This window comes from Ascaphus truei, chromosome 5, assembly GCF_040206685.1.
Source record: "Ascaphus truei isolate aAscTru1 chromosome 5, aAscTru1.hap1, whole genome shotgun sequence".
Classification (NCBI taxonomy): Eukaryota; Metazoa; Chordata; class Amphibia; order Anura; family Ascaphidae; genus Ascaphus; species Ascaphus truei.
In genome coordinates, this window is record NC_134487.1 from 265,393,363 (window position 1) to 265,418,606 (window position 25,244).

The 25,244-nt window shown below is 43.5% G+C and overlaps 1 protein-coding gene and 1 long non-coding RNA gene across 3 annotated transcripts in view; both read right to left on the bottom strand.

Moving 5' to 3' along the window:
- Positions 1-25,244, bottom strand: part of DIAPH1 (diaphanous related formin 1) — a 121,825-nt gene that overhangs the window by 79,176 nt on the left and 17,405 nt on the right. The gene's annotated exons all lie outside the window — the stretch shown is intronic.
- Positions 8,844-12,516, bottom strand: LOC142495896 (uncharacterized). The gene is made up of 2 exons (XR_012801845.1): positions 12,436-12,516; positions 8,844-9,015 (listed from the first exon to the last, which is right to left on the bottom strand). It is a non-coding gene; the product is annotated as an uncharacterized LOC142495896 (long non-coding RNA).

Consider the following 25,244-nt stretch of genomic DNA (forward strand, 5'->3'; position numbering starts at 1 on the left):
ATATATTATGTTGCAATGTTTGGGGTTTCTCAGAGCTTGTTGGGCATCTGTGTGTTTATTAACTATGTGCAGCTGGTCTCAGCTGTTTTGGGGAGGTTAGTGGCCCCTCCCCCCAATGTTTAAGCTCACCCCTGCCCACTTTCCAAGTTGGCAGGTCAGTTTCATTTTGCTGGGTAACGACAGATCCAAATGCTGATCATTTTTCCTGTAATTATACAGGTAAATAAAAAATTTAACTCAGGGAGTGTTAGGTCATGGCTTATGATGCTTTGGCCAAAGGGTTGAACTAAATGACGCTTTTTCAAGAGAATATATATAGGTATTGCACTGTGTATTTTTGTCACATTGGAAGTAGCTTTGGGCATCTTGTTTGTTTTTTGTTGTATACATTTAGCCACGCCCACTAGCACTTTTTTTGACACACACACATTATATATATATATATATATATATATATATATATATATACACACATATAGATATAATTTATATTTATTATGTTTGGGCTTTCTCAGAGCTTGTTGGGTATCTGTGTATACCTTATATAGATCTGCTATAATATTTAGTCTGTGACTGTTTTATTTTGTTCTAGATATAGAAGAGATACATGGGTTGTGCGGTGTATTGGTGCATCACCACAAAAAGCTCAAGTAATATAACTTCCATATGTATGAATCCAGAATCCAGGAACATTGTATGCAAATACGAATAAACCTCCCAGGGTGAAAAACAGGGACTTGGTGGTGCCCACACGGCTACCCTAAAACTTCGTCTCCAATGGATATATATTCACCCCTGGGGTAACGATGCAAATCAGTCCAGCAAAGGAAGGTTAAATATAATGGGCTATGCCCTTTACCTTCCTGATGTAGTTCCAGGTAAGTGGGTTCTTTGGCGTGCAGTCCTCGGAAGGGAAATCCAAGACAGTAGAAGGGAAGAGGAGCACAGCTCACAGTGTACCAGACGGGGATAAAATATAAATTAGCCGTAAAATGGTCAGTTGAGGCACAAAAATAGGACAACGCACCTATGCGTTTCATCCCTCACGGTGAGAAAGTCCTGAGGGACGAAACGCGTAGGTGCGTGGTCCTATTTTTGTGCCTCAACTGACCATTTTTGTGCCTCAACTGACCATTAAAGGCTAATTTATAATTTATCCCCGTTTGGAGTTGCCCTTATTTCCTGTGTCTGGTACGCTGTGAGCTGTGCTCCTCTTCCCTTCTACTGTCTTAGATATAGAATAGGTTATTATGGGTGCCTCTTGAAAGATGCCTGCCAAATTAAAAATGTAGTTTCAACAAACATATCTTGGTGGGATCATAAAGTGGATACTTAGACTATAGAACACATTTTCTATGCTTATACCAGTGTTTTCATAAATTAAAGATACCTGCAGTTTACATGAGGCAGAAGTCAATGTGAAAATCAGAACAAATAGTACAGAATAAACAACTTGTTTCAACTATTAACTCAACTAAATGTGGATAGAATGCAGCAAAAATTCCCACACTGCAGTCATTATGCGATGTTTAGGAAATCCCATGGTGATTTTGCTTTGGATTCCCAGAGAAAAAAAATGGACATAGTCCAAATATAGAATAGAAACTCAATTTCATAATGAACATATGTGGAGTTAAAGCAGCAAATTCCCCAGAAGCCCATCTGATGTTAGGATCTTTCTCCCTGAACAAATTCTAGTAATCAGAAACAAGATTTTCTTTATCTCTAGATCCAGAAATTACCATGGTAACCTTTAGATTGCAATGGGCTCAGGGGAGAGCTGCATTTTAACATCCTGAACACGTTATATTTTGAATCCTTACAAGTCCTGAACAGAGGATCAGATTTAAAAAATAAAAAACAGTAATGGAAAGGACAAGAAGTGGCAAACAAGAATGGCAGAGTGCAGTCTGCTGCTTTAAGGTGCACAATGTGCATAAGTGTTCGTCTTGCGCTTATCACACAGTAGCAGCCATTGACATTGGATTATTGCTCTAATTCAGCTTGGCGACAAGCTTGCTGCAGAATGCTTGAGCCCAAAACAAGTCAATATTTGCTCACATGGAACTTGATGCACCTGTTTCACAGCTCTGTGCCTCGTGACTGAAGAAGGTTTATAACCTAAACTCTTGTTAAGCAATAACAAATTTCCATACTGCAAGCATCTTAATATCTTGTTGGATGTGAGATGTCATATCTTGCTGAAGAACTGTCAGGGAAAAGGAAGATTCAAAATACTAATGTATATTAAAGCAACAACGTTAAAAACAACAACCGCTTCCCTCGAATTAAAAGGGCAGTCTTACCTAGTCAATACAAAGTTGTGAGTGGGTTGTATACACACACATACTAGAATTGCCTTTTTGAAGAAATGGTGTGAAATATTAATGTTTTTACCCATGTGCCTCGATTTCTGCCATATTACTCTATCAATTCAGAAGAGCAGTATATATTGTAAATGTTATTCTTGTGCGTTTAGGCTCTAAATGTGAAAAGCTAAAATAAAAACATGCCATATTATATATTACGTGTTGCAAATGGCACAAGAGACAGCAAAGTGCTTTCTCTTTATTTCAACTCGAAAATATACAAGTGGGAATGTACCTTTGTTAAGAACTACAATAAAATAAAAGAGATGGGCTTGTTTGGTCTTAGATTGTAAACAAAGCTAAAAACATTTAAGTAGATGTAAACCCAATCAATTATAGTACTCAGTGAAGTTCTGGAAGTCAAGAGGGCTAATGTTGTTTTCAAGTGGCTAGTTTTCAGTTACTGAGTCATACCACAATTATGTGCAGCAAAATAATTATATTATGATGTATTTTATACTTGCACCATAAAAAAAAAAACAAGGACAGAAAACAAACCACAATAAATGTTTTCTAAGAGCGAAGGCTTGTCCACCTAGCAACTGAAATTACATGTAGCTTTAATTGCACATGTGAAACTAAAAAGGTGCAGTCCCACTTGTTACCAGACCAAACAGAAAAGATCATTTTATTACGTTAAATGAATAAAGACAACATTTCCTTTATATTACATTTTCAGTCGTGATACTGGAGACGGGAGCTATTAGTAATATTGTCTGGTCCACCCAACTGATGAAGTAAGAAAACGTATGGCCACCTACTCCGTGTGAAAGATCCACTTAAAACAGGGGATAATTATTGCAGGGGGAGGGAGGGATTCTGAAAACTGCATTTGTACAATGCCCAAAGACCTTCCAGTTCCAATTTTATTTTACAAAATGTATTTACTCCTTTTCAAGATGGCTGCTGGAAGCTCTCTGCCTTATACCCAATATCGGTCCAACTGGCTTGCAGGTAATTTTCCCGTCAACTACCATTTTCTGATCCCCAAGTCTGAGGTGAGTATGTTCTAAACTGGAGGGGACAGCAGCCCCATAACCAAAATGCCCCATGGTTAAAAACAAACATATACATAGAAGTTTTTGCCACTTTTTTTTACCCACCAATAACTTATCTAAGTGTGGTGAAACCTATTCTAAGCTTAATTTTGCAAAGCCAGTATAACCAATGTGGGTGGGTTTACAGGCTATGCATCTTAACCCAGGCTGTGCTCAAAGCTGTGAAATGCAGCAAGCAGAAGCTTACAGGGGACCATGTTATATGGGTTTGAAGCAAAAGGTGGCACCGTGTGCTCATTTGCATGTAATTTTCAAGAATCCCTTGCTGCAGTGGAAGCACTGTGTGCTGGGTGATAATGGTGAAAGGCGGGGTTGCACACCTAAGACATGCAAATGAGCATACAGTAATATTTCCATTTGAATATATATATATACATATACACTACAAAGATACACCCTTTCCTCTGTTGCTCGACTGCTAAAAATCTGACTCAGGCCCTCCTTCTCTCACGTCTTGATTACTGTAACCTCCTGCTGTCCGGCCTTCCTGCCTCTCACCTGCCTCCCCTACAATCTACGCTAAACGCTGCTGCCAGAATCACTCTACTCTTTCCTAAATCTGTCTCAGTGTGTCCCCTGCTGAAAGCTCTCTCCTGGCTTCCGATCAAATCCCACATCTCACACTCCATTCTCCTCCTCACTTTTAAAGATTTACACTATTCTGCCCCTCCTTACATCTCAGCCCTAATTTCTCGTTATGCACCATCCCGACTCTTGCGTTCTTCTCAAGGATGTTTTCTCTCTACCCCCTTTGTATCTAAAGCCCTCTTCTGCCTTAAACCTTTCTCACTGACTGCCCCACACCTGTGGAATGCCCTTCCCCTCACTACCCAACTAGCACCCTCTCTATCCACCTTTAAGACGCAGCTTAAGACACACTTGCTTAAAGAAGCATACGAGTAGCACCATGGCTAATACTATACGTGTGATACATCAAGCTTGGTCCCCTGCAGACGCACTTACCAGAATGCCCTCCCACTGTATCTGTAAGTTCTTCCTACCTACCAATTAGATTGTAAGCTCCTCGGAACAGGGACTCTTCCTAAATGTTACTTTTAAATCTGAAGCACTTATTCCCATGACCTGTTATTTATATTATTTATTTACGATTGTCGCGTATTACTACTGTGAAGCGCTACGTACATTAATGGCGCTATATAAATTAAGACATACATACATAAATAGTTCTTGTATAGCGCTGCTAGTTTTACGTAGCAGGGGAACCTGGTTGAATTCCCGGTGTCGGCTCCTTATGACCTTGGGCAAGTCACTTTATCTCCCAGATTGTAAGCTCTACGGAGCAGGGACTATGTCTGCAAAATATCTGTAAAGCACTACATAAAACTAGCAGCGCTATACAAGAACTATTATGTATGTATGTTTATCTATATAGCGCCCTTAATGTATATAGCGCTTCACAGTAGTAATACACGTGACAATCATATAAATAACAAATAATAAAAATAACAGGTCATGGGAAAAGTGCTTCAGACGTAAAAGTAACATTTAGGAAGAGGAGTCCCTGCTCCGAGGAGCTTATAATCCAATTGGTAGGTAGGAAAAACGTGCAGAGACAGTAGAAGGGCATTCTGGTAAGTGCGTCTGCAGGGGGCCAAGCTTTATGTATCGTGTATAGTATTAGTCACGGTGCTACACGTATGCTTCTTTAAGCATGTGTGTCTTAAAGGCGGATAGAGAGCGTGCTAGTCGGGTATTGAGGGGAAGGGCATTCCACAGGTGTGGGGCAGTCAGTTAAAAAGATTTAAGGCGGTAGAGGGGTTTAGATACAAAGGGGGTAGAGAGAAGACATCCTTGAGCAGAACGCAAGAGTCGGGATGGAGCATAGCGAGAAATTAGGGCTGAGATATATGGAGGAGCAGAAGAGTGTGAAGCTTTAAAAATGAGAATTGCGTGTGAAATGTGGGATTTGATAGGAAGCCAGGAGAGTGATTTGAGCAGGGAAGACACTGAGAAAAATTTAGGAAAGAATAGAGTGATTCTGACAGCAGCGTTTTGGATAGATTGGAGGGGAGACAGGTGAGAGGCAGGAAGGCCGGACAGCAGGGGGTTGCAGTAATCGAGACGGGAGAGAATGAGGGCCTCAGTCAGAGTTTTAGCAGTTAAGCAACAGAGGAAAGGGCGTATCTTTGTAATATTGCAGAGGTAAAAGTGACAGGTTTTAGAAATGTTTTGAATGTGAGAGGAGAATGTGAGAGAGGAGTCGAGTGTGACCCCTAGGCTGCGTGCTTGGGCTACTGGATGAATGATGGTACTTCCAACAATAATGTAGAAGGAGAAGGAAGTAGTAGGGCCGGGTTTGGGAGGATGTATGTTCCATGTTAAGTTTAAGTCAGCAGAGGGCCGTCCAGGATGATATCGCAGAGAGACATTCAGAAACTTTAGTACAGCAGGTGTAAAGTCGGGGTTGAAAAGTACATTTGTGTGTCGTCAGCATAGAGGTGATATTTAAACCCAAGGAATGTGATTAGGTCACCTAGGGAAAGAATTTTCAGAGAAAAGAGAAGAGGTCCCAGGACAGAGCCCTGGGGTACCCCCACAGAGAGATCGATAGAGGAGGTGGTAGCAGAAGAGACACTGAAAGTACGATGGGAGAGGTAAGAGGAGATCCAGGATACAGCTTTGTTCCGAATATCAAGTGTATGGAGAAGGAGAAGAGGGTGGTCCACGGTGTCAAATGCTGTAGAGAGGTCAAGTAATATGAGCAGAGTGTAATGACCTCTGTCTTTGGCAGCATGGAGGTCATTAGTAATTTTAGTGAGGGCTGTTTCAGTCAAGTGAGCAGTGCGGAAGCCAGATTGTAGATGGTCTAGGAGAGAATAGGTGTTGAGAAAATGGAGCAAGTGAGAGAATACAAGACATTCAAGGAGTTTGGAGGCAAAAGGCAGGAGGGAGACTGGTCGATAGTTAAAAAGACAGCTAGGGTCAAACTTGCGGTTTTTGAGTAATGGTATAACTGTTGCACGTTTGAAGGAGGAGCGAAAGGTATCAGAGTAGAGGGAGAAGTTAAAAATCTGTGTGAGCGTAGGGGTTATAGTAGGAGCAAGAGGTCTGATATTCATGGACAAAGTTATATTCACTACATTGCTAGAACTCCACTCTAAATCTGGTTAAATTACAAGCAGAAATTACAGTAACATAAAATGCTTTTGATGAGTTAAGATTAGAGATGTGGTAGAAAATGACTGAAAACACAGCTGCTGATTTAGCAATGGCAAGATGGTGTTAAAAGTTTATTAAAATTTATTAAAATTGCTAACCATAAAAATACGGGAGAAAAGTAAGCTCTAGGAGACAGAAAAGTTGGAGTTCATGTCAAATTTAAAGAGAAACCAGGAAAGAACAAAAACCCACAAAAAGGGATGAAACTGCAAACGTGCTGCCTTGATAATGTATATCTAGGTTCCCCAACTGCCATATGCCGTATGACATTGCATGGTACAAAGAACAGGAAATGCTTGTAACTCAAGGTCCTTGCACTAAACCACCAAAGCTAGAAACAGATATATCAACTGTAAACCAAAGGGAAATACACCCACTTTCGGGGGGGGGGGGGGGGGAGGGAGGGGGATGGTTCGGAGGGGTATAAAAAAAACACACCCATATATACGCAAAATGTATATACACATTAAGTGTACATGTATGTTGAAAAATACTCAAGGTGCCATTAGGAAACAAAATGATATAGAAATGGCTCAAATGTATATCACAGCGTAACTGTTACATGTATATTTTGTACATTGCAGCCTTTAAGTTTGCCTTTATATGTGAAATTAAAACAGAGCCCCAGATTTCTTCTAATTCTTAAATGAAAGTAATAATAGGCTGTAAAGACATTATCTGCAGGAGGTATGAACAGTACTAACTCATATCAAACAGCGGCTGTTTAATTGATAATTTGCCGTGGCAGAGCATCTAATGGATTTTACCTCAATCCACAAGTAACAATTTTAATATTCTGCTACCAAACCGAGGCAATAGAAATTTGTGCAAAGAAAGGCACAGAAGCGCACCAAGGGGTAAGATTTATGTATTAAACATAAAAAACAATTGCAAGTAGTAACTTACATGTACAGTATGGTAAAATTAATCTAGAGAAAAGTGCAGACATCTTGATATTGGACACAGGGGTAGACGCCGAGGCTCACGAATCAGTCCCGCGCGCTGGGACCAAATGGCTCGGCAATACTCAGATGGCACTTCCGGGTTGCGTCCTCTCGCGATACCCGTAGGGAGTAGTCCACCGCAATCGCCGTATCTCTACAGCTACAGCTCCCATTCTTTTCTGTTTACTACTAATACACCTTATACCAGTAATTTACCTAATTAACATTCACTGTGGAGTTAGAGTACTTAAGGCCCCCTATAGGTGTCTCAAACTACTGCCTGATGAAGCACCGGAGTGTGTGAAACGCGTTGCAGAGTTTACTCAGTGCAAGAAAGACATTCAGACACTCAGCTGTCAGCCTTCCCACACAGCTCTGAGCCGCCTCCATCTGGCTCCGAATGGAAGTAGTGCTGTAGCTGTAGACACACGGCGATTGCGGTGGACTACTCCCTACGGGTATCGCGAGAGGACGCAACCCGGAAGTGCCATCTGAGTATTGCCGAGCCAGTTAGTCCCAGCGCACGGGACTGATTCGTGAGCCTCGGTGTCTAACCCTGTGTCCAATATCAACCTGTGTCAGATGTCCCTGCACTTTTCTCTACTGGATTAATTTTACCATACATGTAAGTTACTACTTGCAATTGTTTTTTATGTTTAATACATACATTTTAACCCTTGGTGCGCTTCTGTGCCTTTCTTTGCATGATCATCCGTCGGAGTTCTTCCGCAGCGGATCTTGGTGAAGGAGGGGTGCCTTCACGTTACAGCAGCAGCTAAATGGGAGAGTGGATCTACTTCAAGATCTCCATTTTAGGAAGAATGAGCGCGGATTGATTGACTTCTACTGGCAATAGAAATTGTGTCTAACAAATATAAAGTGCAGCTACGAAGCCGAAATAAAACAAGGACATATATCTCCTTTGTTCTTTTTATTATCGTTTTTTTCCCCTTTAATATGTGCATCAATACAATCCACACACTACGTAATTAGCTAAATTACAGCTCGATCGGTGAAGATGTGGCTCGGGGGTACACTAAATGTCGGTCAGTGCAGCAAAAGAGGACCAAAGTTCTGTGGGGAAGATCATGTGACCAGACAGTCACTAGATACAATTGATGCACTGCTAGAGAGAGGGCAGGGCTCAAAAAGGGGTGTGTCTGAGCCAGTTTCAGAAGAGGAAGGGGATGTGACTTTGTAAATGGTTGCTATAGAAACAAAAAATGCTTGTTACATTATAAAACATTAAAAAGATCATTCAGAGTTGTTTTTAAAAAAAAATGCTACAAGTATTTTCTCATAGTACAGAACAGATTTATTAAAAAACGAAACAAAAAAAAAACCACATGTATGATATTGCTTCGTCTGCAGCTTTAAAGCAGCAATTCAATTTGTAGGATGATCTAACACCAGATATTCTCCAGCTGCACTTGTCTAAAGGTCTACGGGTACTTCTACTCAAAGCTGCAAAAGAAAAGAAAGAAGAACTAGGTTTAGATGTTATCAGGTGTATGGCCACTTTAATCCAGAAGTTTGTGTTTGGAACCACACCCTTGAAAATTACAGTAGTATGCGGGTTTCTGAAGCAAATACTGTATAAAATAACATACGTTTAGCTGCCTTTTTAATTAGAGAGCAAGGGCCCCAAATATTCCCATTTGATTGTAACAACCACCAGTCAACCATTGGATACCTTAACCCCTTCACTGTCAAAGCAGCCCGCAGCAACTGTTTTAGGACGAGGCCCCACTGTACACCCGCCTTTCGACCTGGCGGCACGTGCAGAGCGATATACCGTGATCTGCAGGCGGCTTGGCCAAAACGGGCTCTGTGGGCGTGGCCATGATGAGGGAGCAGGGCCACAATGCCAGCCAAACTATATATATAAAAAAAAAAAAACACACAACATGCCACACTGCCACACTGCCACACCCGCCCCCCCATCGCTCCCGCGCCTCTCTGATTGGCTCCCTGCCACACCACGTGACGTGTCGCCGCTCAGGATCACAATCCTATTGTAGCCCCTGCCGGCTGACGTATCACAGTGCGCAGTGAGCCTGGGAGCGAGCAGGGACTGAGGACAGCTAGGGAGGAGGTAAGGAGCTGGTGAGAGGCGCGCGCACGGCCACACTGGGGACGTAGCCTTAGCTAAAATCTCAGAGATTTGATCCCTATAAATGACTTGAAAAATCTTCCCCTTTGCCCACTAATTCAACAACAACCAAAATCAGAAGGCATAAAAGGCTAAAGTTGGGGCTCAATATTTTTCACTTTCCTTTCCAAAGTTAAAAAAAAAAAAAAAAAAAAAAAACACGTACTAGTACAAGAGGCCTGTAGTCACACCCAATAGTGCTTTCATTTGGAGTCAGGGTGCTTCCAGGATTAGAGAACTCGCCCAAATTCCCTTCTATATTTCAAGTAAACTTTCAGATAAAGTTTGACAATTTATAAAAGTTTGTTCTAACTTTTTCCCTTAATAAACTCTGTTGAAATTGATAGTCAAAATTGAAAGTCGAAGTTAGCTACCCTGAAATGTGTGTTTTTCTGGAGAGAGAAGCAGTGAGGCAGAGGCGCAGACCTTAGGCCTGGAACATAGTGTGTTTAAGCGCGCTGAGGCGCGCTCCTGCTCTGCCTCGTCTGCTGAAAATGGGGCTTTTCCCTGTCCTTGCAGGTGAGGCAGTGTGCGCGCTCTGGGGGCGGGGCGCGGAGGCGTAACAGGAGGCGGAGCGGGAGGCGGGGCTAGTGCCCCGCTCCCATTGGATGGGAGCGGTCACGTGACCGCTCCTCCGCTTCCCCGAGCAGCAACTTTCAAAGCTGCCTGTCTCGGGAAAGTTTCTCAGCCTCCGCGCGCATGCGGAGGGAGAAACTATAGCCGCGCTGATGACAGATGCAGGGGCTTTGTGAATGTGCTCAGTGCGGCTCAGCGAGCTTAAAACTCACTATGTCCCAGGCCTTAGGCTTTGAAAAGTTTGCATGTCAACCCACAAGTGGTATTTTTATTTGCTGTACACTGTACGGTGCAGGGTTTTTATCACTTTTTTTTACCCACCATAACTTTTTTTAAACTTTTTTTTCAAAGCCAGCAACCAACTCGCACTTATGAGACCCAAAAGGTTGAAACAGCTAAGAGTAGATTTACTAGCTATGCACTTCTTGAACCCAGAGCGTGCAGAAATGCTTTGTAATATAGCAGGCATACGCTTATAGGGATCCATGTTAAAATGTACATGAAGCAGAAAGGTGACACACTGCGCGTGCTCATTAACATGTCATTACCCAGAATCCCTAGCTGCAGTGGAATCAGTGTATGCTAAGCAATAATAGGGAAAGACAGGTTTGCAGACCTGTATGCGACATGCAAATGTACCCACAAGTACATTTTTTATTTGCTATGTCTATCCAGGAGTGAACATCTCAATACACAAAAGTATGCAGTATTGTTAGATCAGTGTTACTTTATTGAATTATAGTGGAAAAATCAAATTGAAGTGACTTCCAGGGATGGCGACCAAGCCGTCGTGCCGCTCCTACTACAAGCACACTCGACGGCGTCAATACATTTGTTTTGACGCGACGTCGCATCACTGTCGCAGGCACTATAAGTGCAGCCTTAGAAAACAATGCTTCCACTGCAGCCAGGGTTTCTGGGTAATGACATGCAAACGAGCGCTCAGCTTTTACTTCATGTCCATTTCAACATGGACCCCTATAAGATTATGCCTGCCATATTACACAGCTTGTTCAGCACAGCCTGGGTTAAAGAAGTGCACAGCCAGTAAAATCCACTCACAGACAGCTGTTTCAACCTTTTGTCTCTCTTCACAATGCAAAGCCAGTATAACCAGCTTCAACTGAAGTTGCAATACGTTTGCACCATACTGTACATTCTCCAAGTTAAACGATAGTACAACTTATGACTTTCCAGGACCAATATGAGTAGTAGGGATTTAGGATTCCACAGCTCAGTGCATAAAGCTTCATTAGTGGACTGGGAAATGACATAACGGGGTGGTCAGATAATGTCAGTTGCCTATCCAGTGATGCTGAAGGTAGCTCAATGACATCAAGGGGTGCTTCTAGTTACATCCGTTAAAATGGTTTAAACAAGGTTAGTGCCCTAGTCTAAAATGTTTGCAATAATGTTTTTCCCAGAAGATAAAAGAAATGTACTTATTCCAGCTTTGTAAGTCTAGATCACATGCAATCACCTTTCAGCAAAGCCTCTGCCGATACCAGCAGGATGCTGCCAATACCAGCAGGATGCTGCCCACTATGGAAGTCATTGCGGGATTTTGAGTAGGAGACAAAATCAAGGCATGCATGCTAATAATAGAAACAGCCTGTGCCATAAAGAACATGTTTCTTATGACTTTGAGGTTTATTGAAGTGAAACTTCTTAGCGGACTGTGGCTCATTGGAAAATCTCATAGGGTAAAATGGATTGATTTATAACTTTCTATGAAACGGAAGTTGCATACTGCGCATGTGCAGAGTGGGGCTGCAGAAAAGAGGCTTAAGTTCTTAGCAGCTCTCTCTGCGCTGAGCGAACAAAACAGAGATCAGGAGCGTATGCGTGCCATGCACGTGCTCCCCCGTGCCACTAACTTCAGCCTCTCGCTCTCCTGTACACTGCTCGCGCGAAAGTGCAATGATTTTGTGCATGCGCTGAAACCGTATCAATCAGTATGCATGCACACTACTCATTACGCCGTGGGACACTGCAGGAACAACAATGGCACTGGCTGTGGCCGCCTCCCAGGGAGCACAGTACCGCTAGCTGTGACCGTCTCCCTGGCTTACTGTCACCAGCTTCCAGGGACAACAATACCGCATCCAAATATGCAGTGCAGCACCGGGCCGGAGCACCACCACGATAGGACTAACCTGCAGGTGACAAGTGCCTGCTCCGACATGCTGATCCTGGCCCTACACACTGTGCGGGAGACCGTGTGCCAAACAATACACACTTCAAACTTAAAAATTAAACACATAAAAAAAAAACATTCAACAGTGCGTTAACATATGACATTAATTAATATAATATATTAACTGTCAATTTTTACTAAAACCAAAATTTTCCAAAAACTGCATAATCATGGGTGTTTTGTTTTTTAAATAATAAAGATCACAAGTCATTTAAAGTCTCCAAAAAAAAAAACTCCCTATAAATTTCTAAGAATTCTTAGTACGTTTAGTGGTATTCATGCAACATTGGAATCATCTTAACTACATTTTTTTTCAAATCCTTTAGCAGCTCTGCAATAAAATAGGATATATTGTACACTGTGATATTTGCTATTTACAGATAGACTTTTAGGGCCATAATAAAAAATAGGTTTTCAATACACTTTAAAAAATTTTCAGATGTTGTAAGGCTCAGAGAAAGGTGAGGGGTACAGGGGCCTGTACTCCAAAGGAAATTCACTTAAATGCACACTACCGATGTTTACAATTTAACCTTTAATATCATATACTTAAAACATATATTACCAAAGAAAATGGGATAACTATTAAAAATAAATTAAATAAAGTAACTCGTGCAGCTGAGACAGCCTCTGATATCTAAATACTCCAAATAAGCCCAACACTTCACTAGTTAGCCTAGTAGAATAGTAAATATAGTAGTGGCCGTTGATATCATATCATATATCTTACTGTGGGCAGTATAACCAACTATATAGGTCCAGACCACTCCTGGAATCATCAACAATTTAGTTGATCACTCCCTAATCCCTTCCTTTTTGTTGTAAGGCTCAATGCTTTTATATGTATACATTTCATGTGTGTATATAGCGTCAACAGTATACGCAGTGCATTACAAAAATGACAGTATAACCATAAATAAAGTACAATGCGGATAAGCGCAACTTGTAAATGATGACATAATGCAAAGGGAGATTCTGCTCCGAGGAGCTTACAATCCAAGGGCTTACTTTATTGGCACACCAATATATCAATTTGATTTGCCTTAAAGAAGTCAGTAGATGAATTGAAACTTTTCCAGGCTTTTTCTATAGATAATAGGAAATAGGCTAGACAATAAAGCCTATGATTTGCGAGATAAAAGAGATTATCCAAGTGTCAACATAAACAGTGCTCTGTAATTACAGGGCTGTCTAACAAACCATTGTCTAAGTTATCCACAAGATGTTTAACACAAAATCAACATAAAGACCAACTCCAATACTCTGATAAACTAAAAAGAATGTAACTATACATCAATAATAAAAAAAACAAGAGACTATGGCGTCAAGGCTATATGTGTACATTCTTATAAAATGTATACACAATGCTGAATTAACCAAAATATAAAAAGGAGTACTATGGAGTTTACAAACATTTTGTAAATAACCTAAAAAAGGTCCTGTATCCATAAAAGTACATTTTTGTTCCCTCTAAATTTCTTAGAAAAAGTTAGAGATTTTCTTTGTAGTGGAGATTCGAAGGAGAAAAATATCTGTCAAGGTTTGCTACAACCTTTGCACGTTTTGGGTCTTATTCAATATGCTGTTGTGAAGACGATTCCCTGTGCTGGAGAACACTTCAGCTCCAAAATGAATGAGACTAGCAGCATCAACATAATGAATAAGGACCATGGAATCAAGCAGAATGTTGGCCAGGTTCTGCTCAACATACAAACAAAAGCGTAGTTTAGACCAGCGTCGCGCAAAGTGGGGGGGGCATAAGATTATTCTGGGGGGGCGTGGTGTTGCAGGGGCCATGCGCTCTTCACCCAAGGCATTTAAATTAAATGCCGGGGGGATCGCGTGAGGCCCCTGCAACTATAAACTTACCTTGTCTCTGCCGGCGTCAGGACTTGCGTCTTGTCACACGCGTCAAATGACGTCGCGGGTCACGTGACATGACCCGCGGAGTCATTTGACGTCGTGCGAGGTAAGGGGGGGCGCACCACCGGAGCAGAAGAGGCAGAAGGGCGCAGCAAAAAAAGTTTGCGCACCCCTGCATTAGACAAATCAAATCCATCCCATTTACAGGTTCCCTTGCGTTTAAACAGAACAATTATTTGGAAATTAATAGTTGTCTGATTTGTAAGGCAATCAATCAAACAGATTAAACCCCTTAAGCACATCACTGCTCCTATTTCACTTAGTTCTTCAAGGGAACAATTACAGCCAAAACAACATTTTCTGCCCACTGGGTACTTTGTCAAGTATTGACTTTTCTTTGCCAGAGAGCAGCAGTATAATAATATGTCGAGCCTTTTAAAGAACACAGAGGATGGATCACATCTCTATAAATTATTGTAGAACCATAAAATTAGTCACAAAACATAGCAGACTCCAACAACAGATTATAGAGCAACATTACAGGGTTTCTGTGGCTGGCATTAAACGTTACAAACAGGGTTCTAGATGCACTAATTTATGCAGTGGGACTAGTTTACTATTATGGTCAACAACAATACTTATGCGCCAGTGAGAGAGCAATTGCCCATCCTCTTATTCTCAGATAAACTTGGATGTTTCTAAGTACAGAGAGCTAGTATACGGGAGGAAAAGCTGCTCCATTCATCCATGGCATACAATGTATCAAGCACAACTATCAGCTTGTTCTAGCACTCAAAGCCAGAAGTACAAATGATATGGAGAAACATTAGTTTCATGATAAGGTCTATCTAAGGGAAAAAAAATGGTGCATCAGGAATAGGTACACATACATTCATTAAGCGCTGTAGGCATCCAATAAACCATGCATTCATCTCGTGCACGCTCGTTAATTTAATCCAAACATGCATTTATATTTTCATTCAGTGTACAAGGGGAATGATTGAAAGCACAGGAAATGAATTAATACGCAAGAATGAGTACTAGATGTATAGGTAAGTTAATATTCCTAAATGGCACCGGCATCAAATAAACTAATTTAGAGTCTACACCAGATAATTCATTCTTTTATTAAAAGTCTCCACAAGGTGAAGAAATGGATAAATATCATAATTGGATAAACGTTAAGTATTGTATAAGTATGTAAGTATGGTGTAGAATGGATGAGAGATATCAGTGTTTTGTACTGGCATAATGTAATGGCCCATACTCACTAAAGGGTGCTATGCTTCAGCATGCGCCAACTCCCATAAAAATGAATGGGCATTAAGATGTGCTAAACCTTAGTACCTTTTAGAGTAAACGTGGCCCTTGTACTAAAAGAGCAACCCCAAAATATTTTTGTAAACAATTAAAGAAGCTCCAATTACCTTTCTTAAAGCAGCATTTCCTATTGCCTTTTTTGTTTTGTTTTAATAAATGCAGTAAATATTAACAGAATTTTGAGTAAAATGTACTAAAAGCTGGTTACTTTTGTTTCTTTAGAAATACATTAAAAATTGCATTTCTCAGAGGCCACTGATTGGGGAAGGGTTTATCAATACTGTCCTTAATAGAGAGCCAATGAAGACAAGAGGAGAGAGAAAGAGCAGGTGTTCCGGCTATGCAAACTTGTTGAAAACACAGTGAAATCACACAAAACGGCATAGCCAGAAGAAATAAAACCCTTCCCAAGAAGCAGCTCACCAAGTTTACAAATTTATGAGGGGGTAAAGGGGGGGGGGGGGATTTATACAGATTGCTGTATAAAAAGGCATCAATTCCCAAGTTGTAATCCCTGAAACGTCACTGGCATTAGTTTTCTTTGGTGCCGTGAGAGCTTGCCCTTTAAAATTATGTTTAAAGTAAAACATCCTGCAAATGATCCAAACTATATGCCTTCAATTTGGTGAATGATCCATCTTATTTAATCTTGCCAAATGTGGTACAAGTCACTACTTTTTAGCATCTTCCATTGGCCACTGTGATAATAAAAAAATGTCACACTGCAACTCACAATGTTAGATTTTCCATAACGCTTACATAACCCAGAAGAAGCCTTGTGTGGTGAGGGGGGAGAAACACACGTTGGCAGTTTTTTGGGGGTTTTTTTGCACCCGGGCAGTACGTTCAGACCTATGCAAAATGAATTCGAACAGACGAAAGAGCGATTGAGAAAGGATGTCTAAAAAGTAGGATATTGGAGATTTTACAGCGCTAAATAGCAAACTCGTCAACATCAAATCGTATGAATATACTAGAGTGCCAGGAAGATTCTTCGGGCGTCTGTAGAATCCACAGCAGCAGCACAAGTCGGCCACCCACATGTGGTCTCTAACTAACCCACGCAGTTCATCATTTCTGTATTTGAGGGAGTGAAGCAGAAAATATGCCAATGTGTGGATATAAATTAAATCCATACGATGGATGAGTAGATCCTGCATTTCAATATTTTTATGAAATGTAATGCAGACATGGTTTTTATGTGCTGATCTCATATCCTCCTAAGCATCATCTATAGCGCCTGAACGTGAATGCATACTGTAGGTGTGGCCTCTTGCAAGTCACAGGGGACTTAAGTGTTGGTATGGCTGTTAAATTGTTTTTAATTTTTCTTAAATGTTTTATGTATTTCAATATGTCTAGTTGCTCACTGTATTCATATGTGGGGGGATGTCACTGTAGATATAGTGGAGCCATAACTGTCTGGGCTAAAACCCTTTAGAATATATTTTTGATACACTATTTTACAATATATATTAATATGTTTGATATATTTGGAATATTACTTTGAGTTCCTCAGCTTTCCATTTGATCGAGTATACTTGCATAGTATATTACACCATATTATCCAACAAAGGTCAATGGCATTTGCTACATTTTTTTATTTTAATTATTATTTTAGGTCCAATTTTTAAATATTGGGGTATTGAACAAAATACCAAAAGAATGTCTAGTTGTTCTGACCATATCTAAATCCTGAGAACTTGCACACCAGGCTCACATAACTACGATTAGATTTATGACATGTAGAATTCCAGGCCCAGATAAACAAAGCTTAATGTTCTGACCTTTGACACTTTTGAAAAGCATTCCTGTATGCAAAGATAGAGAGATCAGTACCCAAACATGGGGAATTTTGTAAGGATTGCATAAAAAAAGTTCTGTCATATCATTTAACATTTCACTTTGGGTAGCAGCTCCTAATAATTTAGTCAGCCTAAACTGCTGATTTAAAAGGTACCCGGATTAAATTTGCATGGCCATCTCTAAAACTTTAGCAAACCTGCACCAAGGCATTCAATATTACTGTAGGATAACATTGGTTTTAAAATACCTTTAAAATATTGCATATTGTGACCCTCACAAAACATTTTTTTTTATAATAAATTATATCCAAGCTAGCATGTTAATTTCTTAAAAGATCAATTAATTGGAAGCGGGTAAATTAGATTATCTGCTCTATAGCTCATATGTCGTATATATTTACAGGGGTGCGCAAACTGGGGGGCGCAGCGGTTACAGAGGCCCCGCGCTCTTCCCCAATGCAATTAAATTAAATGCTGGAGAGGCGTGAGGCCTACAACTCCCTTACCGGTTCTCTGCCGGCTCTTCAGCGACGCGTCACCATGGCAACGCGGCGTGAAATGACACTGCACTGTCACTTTACCTGACCCACGGCGTAATTTGACGCAGGGTCCTTGGGAGGGGGGGGGCGCAAATGCAGCGGCTGCCAGGCAGGGGGGCGCAGCTCAGGAAGTTTGCGCACTTCTGGTATATACCATAGTGCTTACTGTTTTACTGCTTTCAGTAAAAAAAAAAGCTGTGTGTGCTGTGCACGCGCATAGTAAGTGAAACTTCTTTGACTTTTGTCACAGAAATTGTATTTGTATTGGTGATGTTTTAATTAAAAATCAAAATACAATTTCATTGACAAAACGCAAATAAATTTGACTTAGAACATGCGTACACATCCCTTGTATTTGCACTAAGCGTGAATTCCTCGTGTGTGTGTGTGTGTGTGTGTGACTGTGTGTGTGTGTGACTGTGTGTGTGTGTGACTGTGTGTGTGTGACTGTGTGTGTGTGTGTGTGTGAGTGAGTGAGTGAGTGAGTGAGTGAGTGAGTGTGTGTGTGTGACTGTGTGTGTGTGTGTGTGTGTGTGTGTGTGTGTGTGTGTGTGTGTGTGTGTGTGTGTGTGTGTGTGTGTGTGTGTGTATGTGTGTGACTGTGTGTGTGTGTGTGACTGTGTGTGTGTGTGTGTGTGTGTGTGTGACTGTGTGTGTGACTGTGTGTGACTGTGTGTGTGTATGTGTGTGACTGTGTGTGTGTGACTGTGTGACTGTGTGTGTGTGACTGTGTGACTGTGTGTGTGTGTGTGTGTGTGTGTGTGTGTGTGTGTGTGTGTGTGTGTGTGTGTGTGTGTGTGTGTGTGTGTGTGTGTGTGTGTGTGTGTGTGTGTGTGTCTGTGTGTGTGTGTGTGTGTCTGTGTGTGTGTGTGTGTGTGTGTGTGTGTGTGTGTGTCTGTGTGTGTGTGTGTGTCTGTGTGTCTGTGTGTCTGTGTGTCTGTGTGTCTGTGTGTCTGTGTGTGCGACTGTGTGTGCGACTGTGTGTGCGACTGTGTGTGCGACTGTGTGTGCGACTGTGCGACTGTGCGACTGTGCGACTGTGCGACTGTGCGACTGTGCGACTGTGCGACTGTGCGACTGTGCGACTGTGCGACTGTGCGACTGTGCGACTGTGCGACTGTGCGTGTGACTGTGTGACTGTGCGTGTGACTGTGTGACTGTGCGTGTGACTGTGACTGTGCGTGTGACTGTGCTTGTGACTGTGCGCGTGACAGTGCGTGTGCGCGTAACAGTGCACGGAGCGCGCGACTGACTGTGTGCGCGACTGACTGTGTGTGTGTGTGTGTGTGTGACTGTGTGTGTGTGCGTGTGACTGTGTGTGTGTGCGTGTGACTGTGTGTGTGCCTGTGACTGTGTATGTGTGCGTATGACTGTGCGTGTGTGCGTGACCATGTGCGTGCGTGTGTGCGTGACCGTGTGCGTGCGTGTGTGTGACCGTGTGCGTGACCGTGTGCGTGACGTGTGCGTGCGCGTGTGACCGTGTGATGTATGCGCAGCCCCCCTGCACCTCACACATCCCCCTAACCTATTCACCCCCAATACAGCTCCATGATTCCCACCCCAATACCTATAGATAGTGACGCTGTCATGCGCTTCCGTGTACTAAGGCAGATACACCCTCAGGGTGTCTCCAGGCAATGTAGCTATGTGGGAGGGAGCTGTGCGTGGTCACTGAATTGACCTGTGCAGGGGGATGTCCTCTTACCTCTCCTGCACTCGTTGGTCTGGGACCCGCTCTCCTCCCCAGCTACTGCGTGCCGCCGTCGGTGAAGATCAGGAACGAAGAAGTGAAACGGCGCTACTGCGCATGTCTGAAGAAATGAAGCTCCCGGATGTTCTTCTGAAAAACTTTATTGACCACAACACATGCGGTGTAGCCCTTGTGTTGTGGTCAATAAAGTTTTTCAGAAGAACATCCGGGAGCTTCATTTCTTCAGACATGCGCAGTAGCGCCGTTTCACTTCTTCGTTCCCACCCCAATACCCCCTGCCCTCCCCCTAATGATACACCCGAATAACTCCTGTCCCCCACCCCAAATGATATAGCCACACCAATACCCCCTGCCCTCCCCCTAATGATACACCCCATCTCCCCAGTCTAGGCACGCACTCACCGGGCGGCAGGAAGAGGCTGCTCCGGACCCTTCCCTCCCGCACCGGGCTCCGTGTCACCTCCTCAAGCATGAAGCTCCTCTCCTAGGCGGCCGTGACCAGCAGGCGGCCGGACGGCTAGTCTGCACATCCCTCCGGAGCAGCTTCCTGAAGGGAGTCCACGGCTGCAGGGACCACAGGAGCCCCTCGGGCTCTACCCCACAGAAGCTGCCGCCCTGCAGGGACGGGGAGAGGCTCAGCTCCAGCTCCCCGCCCCGGTACCGGCCCAGGGAGGTGAAGGTCTCCCCGCCCTCACCAGTCACCTCCTGCCCGGAACTCAGGCCTGAGACCCGCAGCGGCTCATCCCACAGGCAGCGGCCAGGGGAGGCCTGCAGGGACACGGGCATGCACCGGGAGGAGAGGCCGCAGGAGATCAGGGCCTGGAGCAGTGTGGGCTGCAGTGTCCCTATGAGAGCCGTGGCGTCTTGAGTGTCGCCATGACTACCGTGCTGGGGCGTGTGGGGGGAACGGCGCCGCTGGCAGCCGCATGCGTCTTTCCCCAGCGTCCCCATGACTACTGCGCATGCGCGGCCTGGCAGCGAACTTGTTGGGGGAACGGAGCCGCTGCCAGCCGCTTCTGCGCATGCGCAGAAGGCCGTAGTCGCCATTAGTTATGCGCATGCGCGCCATTGCAGCAGACGTATGGCGGCCGTTAGGAGCGGCGCCGCATATGTGATCGGCCGTGGGGGGGCGCGGCGCCCGTTAGGAGCGGCGCCGGCGGCGATACAGCAGGCGCATGGGGGGAGTGGGATGGGGAGCCGTGACGTCACTTCCGTTTCATATTTCGCCCCTCACTCTCCCGATTTACCCCATCAGAATAGGTGCCACTAAATAAGTTTCACTTCAATAATAAAAAAACCGCAGGGAGGAGTGGCTCAGTAAGTAAAGACACGAAGTTTGAAGCAGGGGTTCAAATCCCGGTGTCAGCTCCTTGGACAAGTCACTTTATCTCCCTGTGCCTCAGGCACCAAAACACAGATTGTAAATTCATCTGGGCAGGGACTGTGTCTAACAATATTATGTGCTGTGTACCGTGCACTATACCAGGGGTGCGCAATCTTTTTCCCCTGCGCCCCCCTTCTGGCTGTCCTGCTCTCGGCGCGCCCCCCTCCCTCCTCCTTACCGTGGTTCCCGGTGCCTGGGGGGGCATGACGCCGCGTTGCCATGGCGACGCGTCTCCAGATGCTGGCTGAACCACGATAAGTAAAGTTTACAGAGGCCTTCGCCGGCACTTAATTTAAGTGCCTTCGGGAAGCGCGCGGGGCCTCTGTAAACCCTGCCCCCCCCCAGTCTGCGCACCGCTGCACTAGGCTATAAGGCTGCGCTTATAGTGCCGGCGACAGCACGTAAAAACAAATGCATTGTCGCTGTCGTCAGCGCTTATAGTGCACGCAACGGCGCAAGCAAGCTACCAAAAATTTGGTAGCCACTGTTATTTGATTTGTTTCAGTGACAATCTCCCCTTGCGGCCAATCAGAGAGCTTCTCCGTCCCTCTGCCTTCCCCCTTTCTGACGACACCGGCCTTGTAGCCAGCAACGTCGCCTAAAAACTTACATTACAACTATCGCAATGGCGACAGCATCAGTCGCGTCACCGGCAGTATAAGCACAGCCTAATTGTGAAGTGCTACATGAAAAAGTTAAACACACTTTATATTTTTTTTATATATATGAAATAAAGCTCTTATCAATAAATGGTTGAGAAGCCATTACCTTGCTGAATAGTTGCAATTCTAAATGACTGAGGGAATACACTTTAAAGGGTTAGAAGTCTGCATTCTTCTATCTAGTACTTATTCACTAGAAGAAAATACCTGTGATATAGTATCAGCAACCTCTCCTCAACCCACATGCTTCAATCTGTGTGTTTCTTCTTAACCAACTAATTCCATTGGAAACTTCTCTTCTTTATCGCCCCAGCAAACATGACCAAGGTTTGTTAATATAAAATTCCTTATCAACTTTTTTAATCACTCTACTGCCACTGGAGCCAGCAGTGCATTTCAAACTTATTACAGTATCATCCAAACTAATGAAATCTGATCCATTTTAGTAAGCTTTTGCGTAATCAATAATTTGGTGACTAACAAAATAATACTTCGGAAGCTGCTGTGAAAGTGGTACAGCTGCATGCTTCAGAATGTTCACAGTGCTTTATTGTCACATTAATAATCCTTGGAATATCAACACTGATTGTCCAGGCACCACTCAAAATACTTGCTTTGCAAATTTCCGATTCACCCACGCTTAAATTAAAGCAACATTGATCGACATTTTCTTTTGCATGCGATTGTCTTTTTACTTTTAGCTATCTCTTCTTACCATTTTCCACACTTATCTTCAAAATCGGATGCTTCGTTCATGAGATAAAAGCATTTGAAATATTTGATGTCTGGGAGTTTGCAAAGGCCTCCGGGGAGAACTTCATTTTAGACTAAACGGATACCGTGGCAACCTCAGAAGCTAGCCATTTAGAAAATCATTATTTTAACACTAAATAATATAGTTATTATAAAAATGAAAAGGGCAGGATATTCTCAGGGGGACAGGGGCAAAATACTAACATTATAGGAGTTAATCTCAAATAGGCTTCTGGAGGGGATTGTCATTTTAAAAAGGAGCAATCCAAGCCGTATTTTTTTTCTTTGAATTAATTTCAGCTCTGGGACCCCCTGCTTCCAGAGATACTTAGCTCCAAAAAGGTGGTGCCGATATGTCTCTGCAGTTTAAAGATCCTGGTCACATGGGCCAATAGGAAGCAGCGTCTGGTGACGTCACAACTTCCAATTAGCCTGCAGGGCCCAGGATCTTTGAAAATCAGCCATAATGAGAACCTTGGAGTGGCTATCGGCACCCCCTATGGAGGCACCTCTGGAAGCAGGGGGTCCCCGTGGCTCAAATTTATGGGGTTCAGCACTAGAGACCCCCTGCTTCAATCCTTCAATAATACCAAGCAGCATATAAAAAAAAATGAAACAAACAAAAAACGCTTTGATTTCTTCCAACAACTTCAGTGAAATTGATTAATTGAGTTTAATTATCCTCAAGTAACTTTCTACTTATTTGCATCTTGTGAAAAATAAAATATGTATTGTTTATAGTCAGGGGCAATGGATTCAAGCCTATCAGCTACTTATTTGACTTGACTACTGTGAGGATTGCCCGACGGTCCCGCCCCTGTGACTCGCGCCGTGTTACCAGGTTGGGGGACACGGCACGTCCTGCGCTTGGCCCTGCCCCCGTGACAAAGCGGGTGACGCACGCCACTACCAGGCTGGGGGACACCGCATGGATCTCACTCAGGCTCCGCCCCATGTCACGGGAAAGGAGTACCACGCGCAAGCGACGGACTACCATGGGCACACAAGGGGTTAACTCCATCTCCAATTACCCTTCACCTGCACTTCTCCCCGCTCCTGCCTATCAGTGGACTGAATATGCCTAGGGGGCGGGTTTCATTCATTACTCTGCAGCTGTGTGCTGCCCCACCATTGGCTGCCACTTCCTTTAATTCTCAGCCAGCCCTACTGCCAAACTGGCTGAACATAAACCCTGTTTATGTACTTATGTTTGCCTAAAACACCCTGCTGCCTTGTCTTGCGTATCCTGTTCCTGTTTTGACCTCGGCTTGTATCTGGACCTCCGCCCCTCTGACCCTTGACCTCGGCTTGCTATTTACTTCTACCTTCTCTACTCCTGGACCCCGGCACCGCACGACGACTATCCGACTTCTCCAATCCCTGACCACGGCGAGTATATACGACCATTGTAATCACTCCTATTCTGACCCAGCTCCACGACCTTACTCTGCACTCTGGACAGGGTTTCACGGTTGGAGGTCGGTGTATTCCAACATCCCTACCTCAGCCTCACGGACCCGTCCTGTTTGTGATGAGCACTCGTTACAACTACTGATGGCACCATAATTACTATACAAAAAAGAGCAAAGCGAACCATTGATCTGGTGCTTTTGAGGACTTACAGTCTTATCACCAAAAGACACTAGATAAACTGTAAAGAAAATATTTCAAAGCTTTTGTTTCCACCATGGATATGTTCAAAGTTTAATAAAATATTACAACACAGAAGAGGGATCACACCGCTCACTTAATCAATATTAATGAATGTTTTTTACAATTAATTTAAGACATAAATGGGTGCTACCTATGTACTTAATGCTAATAGTATTAACAATTGTTAATACTTTAATAAAATATTGACAAACTTTGATACTTTTTTCTTTTAACGGACATAACCTACTCTTAAAGCAGCCATCCCTGCTGCTTACCTGAAAGGGGGGGAGGGGGGATCCCAAAGGGCTGAACTTTGCCCCTGACCGCTATAGTACCTTTCGCTCTTGATCACCAAAACTATTTTCTTGCCCGAAGGACACAAAATGATGGCAGGGTCAGTGCTCCTTCCTGCTGCCAATAAAAATCAGCAACGTAATCCATTCACTCTCCTCCTAGACAGTACAGCCCCTTTAATGAATAACAGAATTCCGTTCCATTCATATTTACATCAGTATAGTAAGTAGCCTGCAACTTGGATATGGTGTCCTGGTCTCTAGTTCAGCTCCCTACATTGTTTGTTTGCACTTCTAGAAATCAATTAACTAAAACGTCTACGGCCGAGTTTATAGTAGGGGCTACAGCAACACGACCGCATGACGTCAGCCGTTGCTGTTCCTGCACTCGTGCAGGAGACCAGAGATCGCGACCGGGGTGTGTGGCGGAGGTGTGGCCATGAGCGGTTTCGCCCTTATTGGCTGAACCGCTCACGTCACGCGGAGATCGCTGTTGAAATCAAAATCCTCTGAATTCCAGCGATCGCGACCGTGTGACATCACCCGTCGCCTCCATTATGGGCACCCGTGACGGAGTGCATGTACTTACTACGGTGCTGCACAACGTTGCAGTCGCAAGTACTATAAACTCGGCCTAACACGGCAATACCTTCTGGCTCCCCATGTTTAAAACGCTCTGCTCCCAGCTTATTCATCAACTGTTTTGCTATACTCATTCACACCAGTTTGATGTGATCAGACATTTCTGGACATACTCAGGACTGAAGATGTAGAGCTCACATATT